Source organism: Callospermophilus lateralis, chromosome 17, assembly GCF_048772815.1.
Source record: "Callospermophilus lateralis isolate mCalLat2 chromosome 17, mCalLat2.hap1, whole genome shotgun sequence".
NCBI lineage: Eukaryota > Metazoa > Chordata > Mammalia > Rodentia > Sciuridae > Callospermophilus > Callospermophilus lateralis.
In genome coordinates, this window is record NC_135321.1 from 75,031,885 (window position 1) to 75,038,487 (window position 6,603).

The following is a 6,603-nucleotide window of genomic DNA, read 5'->3' on the forward strand; positions in this document are numbered from 1 at the left end:
TTTTTGTTCCATTTTTTTCCTTTAGACTAGAAAGAGTTTTTTGTTTTGTTTTGTTTTTCCTGACAATCTGACATTTACAAAAAGAGGAAACTACCAACCACAATGCCCTTCTGTAGAAGTTTTTGTTGATAAAAAGCTTTCTGACAGGGTAAGAAAGATGGTGAAGTGAGACAGACATGATTACCCTAGGTTGGTGTATGATTGCACCAATGGTGTGACCCTACTTTGTGTACAACCTGAGAAGTTAAAAATTGTGCTTCATTTGTGTATAATGAATCGAAGAACATTCTGCTGTCATGTATAACTGATTAGAACAAATAAATATTTTTTTAAAAAAGCCTATTGTCTAAAAAAATAAATAAAAAGGTTTCTGACATGCTAAGAGGAATTTATATGCTCACAAATATGGTGGGGGTTTCTGCTTAATTATGGTAAGGGTCTTGGGTGGGGGACTCTGGCCTGCTTCAGTAATATCCAAGTGCCGTGTAATAATGCCTAAGTATTTTGAATCACTTGAAAGTGGGTTACAGACATGATCTGACTTTACCCTGTGACACCAAAGGGAGTAATTTCCTAAGATCAAGGACATTCTTTTACCTAACCACAGTAGACTTTTCAAAAGAGAAAAGTTAACATTGACACAGAACTTTGCCTACTCTACCACACTTTAAATGTCTCAAATCTCCTTGAGAGCAATTTTTCTTTTTCCTGGCACTTCTGAACACACATGGCATTTAGATGTTATGTCCCTTTGGTGTCCTTTAATCTAGACCCTTCTTTGTCCTCAGTCTTTGTCTTTTATGTCCTTGACATTTTAAATATTACCATTTATCTTCTCCGTTACCCCTTCACTTGTTTGATGTTTCCTCAAGATTAGATTCATGGTATGCATTTTTGGTTGGAATATGGCTGGAGATGTGGGTAACCGATCTCTGGTTCTATACACATCTAAAGGTGCAGGATTTTCATTTGCTCCATATAATATTAATTTTGATTATATATTAATTTTGATAACATGGTTAGGGTGTTTTTCAGTTTCTCCTCTTTATTTTATTTTTTGATCCAGGGGGTTGAACTCAGAGGCACTTGACCACTAAGCCACATCCCCTGCCCTATTTTGCATTTTTTTAGAGACAGGGTCTCACTGAGTTGCTTAGCGCCTCACTTTTGCTGAGTCTGGCTTTGAACTCAGAATCCTCCTGTAATCCTGAGCTGCTGGGATTACAGGTGTGTGCCACTGCACCATGCTAGCTTCTCCTCTTTGTAATTATGATTTTTTCCCCCTCTTTGTAGTTTATACACTGTGCCAAGAATTGTCACACATTTTACCAAACTATCAGAACAGGATTTTTAAACATATATCTTTCTGCAATATCTTGGCAAACAAAAATTACTTCCTTAAATATTTAACCGAGTGAGAAATGTGGTGGGCCTCCGTGGTAGAGTGCTTGTCTAACAAGCAGGAAGCCCTGGGTCAGAACCCCAGCACTATCAAAATAAAATAAATTAAATGAAACGAATAACAGAATCAGAGGTGGAGACATTGTATCCAAGTTGCAGATTACTAAGGACACAGTTCTGTAGCTCTGCCTTTCCAACATCTTGCGAAGTTCCAATAAATGAAAGATTCCTTGTTCCTCCTCCTCTGATCTGACGAACTTCACCTGCTACTTTAGGCAGACAGATACATGAAGATGGTGAGAACACAAGGTTAAGAGATTAATTCTATACCATGAACCCACTGTACTGACTACCTATTGCTTTTTTTTTTTTTTTTTTGCCAAAAAGCAATCTGCATGGCCTGAGGGGACATGATATGTCACCTTCCTGGAAAAACTGAGAAACTGAGGCAGGGGTGTAGGTCTGGCAATCAGTATAGGTCATGAATGATGGGGTGCAGAGAGGATGAAGACTGGTTTTCATTGGTTAAGAAGCAGAGAAGACAGCGGGATGCTATCCGTTAACCTTGTCTCTAAGCCTTAGGCACTTACATGGAGAAGAAAGAGAAGGTGGGGGTTCTGGGGTCTACAAAAGAGCAAGACACATCCACTCCCAGGGACACCCGACTCTGGGCCTCCTTCTCGTTGGAGAAGTCTATTGCTCTCTTTTTTCTTAAATAAAACTTGCTTTCCGCGTTGACCCGGAGGTTTCCAGGGTACTTGATGTTCGGTAACCCAGGAACAAATACCAACTCGTGATACCAGCACAATGGAAAATATTTTTCTTTATTTTTTTAAGGGTTTTCAAATAGAAAAGGAATTCTAAAAGAAAAGAAGAGGGGTGATTGTAATCTGAGTGATTCTCACTAGGTATCTGATAGCACAAGGAATGACCAGCATTCATGGAAAGGACGCTGTGTGAAGGACACTGTGAAGCACTGATATTCATGATTTTACCTAATCTTCACAATTATGTAAAGGAAGAACAAGCTCAGTGAAGTTCCAGACTGTGTCCAGGGTCACAGGGCTTGTGAGCCCACCAATGGTTCCAGAGCTGTGTGTCGGAAAACCCACTCCTTGGCTATGCGTGATGTGCCAGTGGGATCCATGTCTGGAAATTAGTTTTTAAATGATTAGCTTGCAACCTATTTTTCCCAGAAGATTTCTCATGAATCAGTTCTACGACTTAACAGAGACCCTATTAAGGGGAGAAGTAACTTCACAAGGATGCTTAGAAATGCACATTCTCATCCCTGCAATGAATCCTGGTTGGAGAAACACTGACTTAGTCTATAAATATGTCTCATAAGCACAATTTATCATCCATTAAGTCTAAGATTGTAGCCTGTGTAGGCTGGGTGTGGTGGGCACTGTCAGAATCCCAGTGATTCAGGAGGTTGAGGCAGGAGGATCACAAGTTTGAGACTAACCTCAGGAATTTAGTGCAACCCTGTTTTAAAATAAAAAATTTGCACCTGCCTGTAATCCATCCCAGCAGCTTGGGAGGCTGAGGCAGGAGGATTGTCGGTTCAAAGCCAGCCTCAGTCATTTAGTGAGACCTTAAGGAACTCAGTGAGACCGTGTCTCTAAATTAAGTACAAAAAGGGCTGAGGATGTGGCTCAGTGTTTAAGTGCACCTGGGTTCAATCCCTGGTGAAAGAAAGCAAGGAAGGAAGGAAGGAAGGAAGGAAGGAAGGAAGGAAAGAAACGAACTGAGGATGTTGCTTATTAATGAAGTGTGTTGGGTTCAATCCCCAGTACCATTAAAAAAAGAGAGAGATTTTTGTCTGTGGAACAGATACATCTATTTATTTATTTTGGTTTTCATCAAAGTGAATGCACAACACTAAGAGTGTTCCCACAGAGCTCTCAAACTTTGGAGTGTATATCCATGGATGTAGGTATGGGGGACTGCAATTTGAAAACACAATTTAGACATGGTCTTAATCTGCCAGAACTATTAGTTATCATTATCTTTGATTACAAATAACAAACACTGGGCTATAGAGGCTTATCCAGACAGGTGTTGATTTTCCTCATGTGACAAGAAGCCCAGAAGTGGGCATCCTAAGGCTAATGCAGTTGATCCATGATGTTAATCGACTGCTGTCCTCCATGTGTGCCTTTCAGAGTTGCAAAACGGTGGTTTCACGTTCAGGCTTTGCATCGGTATCCCAGGTTAGGGTTAGGGTGAGAAGGACAAAAACACTTATACCAAGGGCTTTGTCTTTCTGTTCTAGAGGAGACTCTTCCCATGGAACATCTCCTTGGTCCCTCTTACAGCTCATAGGCCAGAGCCGAGATGTGTGCCTATCCCTAGCAGCAAGTCAAGCTGAGGAATTTGAGTGATTTAATGCTCAGCCTCAATCACTGGAGAAAAGGAAGGAAAATGGGTAGGCTAGCCCATAAAATCCAGCTAACCCAGGGACCGTTGGCCACTTTTATTTTTATTTTTTTTAATTTTTTGTGGTGCTGGGGATTGGACCCAGGGCCTTGTGCATGTGAGGCAAGCACTCTACCAACTGAGCTATGTCCCCAGCCTCTTGTTCTCTTGCAAGCCATGTGTCCTTTTGTCACCCAGTGAAGCCTATGAACCCTTTCTCAGGAAAGTTCTTTGCATAAAATAAAATGCATATTCAGAATGAAACCAATTAAAACTGAAATACAGTATTATGAATCAGTTTGGGCTGTTAAACAACACAAAATTATTTTCTCATACTTGTGAAAGCTGGAAGACCAAGATCAAAGTGCTGGAAGATTTGGCTCTTGGCTAGAGTTCTCTTCCTGCCTTGTAGAGAGTGGCAAGTTGCAACCATAGGCACGTGGGTGTGATCTTGTTCTTTTGTTACAAGGTCACCAATCCTGTCAGATTAGGACCCAGCCTTATGGCCTCATTTAACCTTAACCACAGCAGTAGAGTTCTTATCTCCACATACAGCAACTTTGCCAGTAAAGTGAAAAACAATTCAATCCACAGCAACAGTTAAGAAAATACTTAAAAACTAGATGTGATATAAGAGTACGTGTACTTCTTGAACAGATCATATAACAAGCAGCATCCAACAGTCTAATCAGTATTGTGAAATAGTGTGTGAGGATGGCCTTAGGCCTGAGCCTAAGCAACTCCATTTTAAAAACTCCAGTTTGAAACCTGCAGTCTCACCAGGTAACACCCACAGATCCCTCCAGTGTGGCCTCAGACAAGTTACTTTCCCTCACCCTGATAAACAGAGGGAAGCCCCTGGCAGGCTATCCTCTCCTGATAAGAGGGAAAGGCGAGAAGATCAGGATGGAGACCACCAGACCAGACATTTCTGACCCCAGGGTAAATGATGTCATGGAGAAATCTGGTGGTAGCTGATAAGGATTGAAGCGGGGGGGGGGGGGGGGGGGGGGGGGGGGGGGGTTGGTTGTCAAAAAACCCAAAATTTAGTATAAATAATAGAGCTGATGAACGGGGATTCAGCAGCCGAAACAAGGATGCACTTGAGCTGGAGAGCCTGATGAGGCCCTGACATCCCGTCACTTGTCATCATTCCTGAGCCTCTGCGTGATCCTCACCGCTCTCAAACTCTGCCCCTCATCTGGACCTTGGTGAGTGCCACAACTTCTCCCTGTGGCCCCCTCCTCAACCAGTCACCCACTCCACGCCAGGAGAAGCCTGCCTTGGTTCCCGACCCGATCACCGTGGTCTGAGTGAGTGCATCTGCTGGACATAAAGCCTCAGGCTTGAGACTTTTGAACTCAGCCTGCAGAGGGAATGTCTGTCCTTAGTCTATCAGGATTGTGTTTTCAGTGCTTAGAATTCATCTAGAATTGTTTGATGTGAATTGGATTATGTCTATTGCAGTTCCTAGCATTAAGGATTGTTGTTTTCTTGATTAAGAACCTATAGAGTGAACCTGTATTTAGTAATAAAGCATTGAAAGGGCAGAAGGTGTGGACATTCTTTATTTCTCACCTCGACTGCATACGTCACAATTTTGCCCCCTCGCCACATAGTGATAAGTGAAAACAGGGATCTTCTCAGAGTATCCCAACAACTGTAAAACAATGTAACTAACGCTACTCTGACTTATCCCATATGGAAGTTTTCAAAATCAAAACAGAGTCACTCTCATTGTCACTGGAGAAGAGGTATCTTAGAGAGAGGGTCCTGAGGACTTGGAGACGAGATAAATCTCAACTTAGGACCAATGGGGTCCAGTGGGGTCTTTTAATACCTGATAGAAAAGAATTTCAGCACATGGCACTAGAGGTGCAGGCAGATTTATTTAGGAGTATGTGTTCCAGGGAGAATGTGGCCAGTTGGAGAATAAGAGATACATTTTCAGGGTTGCCAGCTCTTTTGTTAAAGGAAACTTCGTAAGGGGTGCATATGGGAAGGTGGGTAAGAATGACATCCATCTGATAGTTCTCAGGATCCTTAACTGATATGGTCTTTATTCTCTGATCAGTAGATCACACTGGGAAGTCCTCTGAATTATAGATTGCTTAAAATATCATCTCTCTCCTTGCTTAACCTATTTACCGGTGAGCTAATTAACAGTACACAAGGTAGTTATTGTGAGTGGATGAACTTACAGTAACTAAGATTTACAGAAATTTGGGAGCAACAGGCTTGGAAGATCGACTAGCTTGATGAATAACAGGCCTGGAAAGCACATAGGACTTAAAATTACATTTCCTTGGCCTTCCTATATGATTGCTTCTTACCTTTTTATTTCTTTTATCCTACCCTCAATGTCAACTGTAACAACTGTAATAAATGAAGTCAGGAAGTTATGTGGGAAGGGTTCTCCTACACAATTGCATGGTAGTAATCATTGCAAAAGACTCTGCCAGTACCACAACCTTGCACAAAGGCCACCATAGCCTACATCAAAAGTGCTTCGCCAGAAATGCCCAACAGCTATCTCTTCAACCTCAGACTGATAACACTCTTGTTACTAATCTTTGTGGCCAGGCATTGTTTCAAAGTATCTTACATGATTCCTCATTTTTGCTTTTTGCTCCTTCCTTCAACCTTCTTGAATAGGCACATAGCTCACTGTGTCATACATATTCTGTTGCTATGTTCTGCTATGCCCAAATGAGTGTCATCATTTGGAGAATATCTCTCTGATGTTAGATTGATATTCCCAACATTCACAATGGAAGAAAA